The following is a 1,748-nucleotide window of genomic DNA, read 5'->3' on the forward strand; positions in this document are numbered from 1 at the left end:
AAGATGGAATCTCAAAGTTGTTCTGATTTGCATTTCTCTGATGACTAAGGATGTTGAACATTTCCTTAGGTGTCTTTCAGCCATTTTAGATTCCTCTGTTGAGAGTTCTCTGTTTAGATCTGTATTCCATATTTTATTGGCTTATGTGTTCTTTTGATGACCAATTTCTTGAGTTCTTTGTATATTTTGGAGATCAGCCCTCTGTCTGATGTGGGGTTAGTGAAGAAGATATTTTCCCACTCTGTAGGCTGCCGTTTTGTGTTGTTGACCATGTCCTTTGCTTTACAGAAGCTTTCTTATGCTCAGGGAACCACCCAGAGTCTCAGTTGATTTTCTGTTACGTACAAGATGTAGTACTCTCGGCTACTTCTCCAGCATATGTCTGCCTGCATGCTGCTATGGCCCAGCCATGATGATAATTGACTGAATCTTGGAAACTGTAAGCCAGCCATCCCAATTAAATGTTTTCATTTATAAGAGTTGCTGTGGTCATTTTGTCTCTTTGTAGCAAAAGAAACCCTAATTAAACCCTAATAAAGATAATGAAAAGTTAATGTTAAAGTCAAATGGGTTTCCCTAAACACTGCCTCATCCCTCCTCCTGCCTCAGATTCAGGATCAGACACAAAGGGCTAGTCACCTTTCGCATGTCTCAGAGGCCCCGGAAGCAACCCAACTCATGAGCAAAGTGAACACATTAACTATGTCAAGGAAAGGACTATTCATATCAAACATCCAGGATTTCATTTCTTTTCGTTTAAAGGATTTGTTTTTATTTCATTTTGTTCTATTTTATTTTATGTGTATGAGGTTTTTGCCTTCATGTATAGCTGTGCATCACTTGCTTGCCTGGTACACGTGGAGGCCAGAAGAGGGTATCAGATCCTCTGGAACTGAAGTGGATAGTTTTGGATGCTGGCAATCAAACCTAGGTCTTCTGCAACAGCAGCCAGTGATCTTAATCATTAGGCCATCTCTCTAGCCCTACTTTAACCCTTTATACTTAATAAAAGTCTGAGGTGGGCCAAAGATGGAACTGAGCCCCTTTTGTTTGAAGCAGGGTTTGGGAGGAAAATTTCTGTATATGTCAAAGCTCCTGTGTACAGGGAAGATCCTCATTTTCTTAAAGTGCTTCCACTGTTCCAACACCTCCCTCTCTTGTGTATCACTCTGGTATATAATAGAGACAGCTGCTGCCTTGCTTTCTCATAGGTGCTCTTCTGGCATCTAATAAAAGCTGGACAAGCCTTTGTCTTCAGGAAATTCACAGTTGTAAAACAGGAAACAGGCAATGCACAGACATGAAAAGAGTTCTGATTATTCCCAACACCAAATGCTACAGAGAACGTTGAAACTGGTAATGTAGCCAAGAACTACAACAGGAGATAACCAGGGAAACCAATCTGGACAGGGTGTAGGGGACATTTTGGACTCCTATTGGTATTTCTGGGCAGTTAAAAAAAAGGTAATGCAATCAAATCTGAAACCACTTTTGCCATCTATAATTTCAATGTGGAATAAAGAGAGCAGGAGGAAGGTAAAATGACAAGGCTATTAATATACAAGAGGCTGCCAAGCCATTATCGTTTATTTCAAGTGGTGGTAAAAGCAGATGACTCATCCTTCAGAGCTGCAGGACTTTGCACCAAATATTCTGGATTGTTAACTGGCTTGCCTGTTTTCCTGAGCTTGGAGTTCAGGGGACATGACTTCTGAGCTTGATTAACTCAGAGAAGCTGAAGTTATTTA

The sequence above is a fragment of the Arvicola amphibius genome, chromosome X (assembly GCF_903992535.2).
Source record: "Arvicola amphibius chromosome X, mArvAmp1.2, whole genome shotgun sequence".
NCBI classification, from domain to species: Eukaryota; Metazoa; Chordata; class Mammalia; order Rodentia; family Cricetidae; genus Arvicola; species Arvicola amphibius.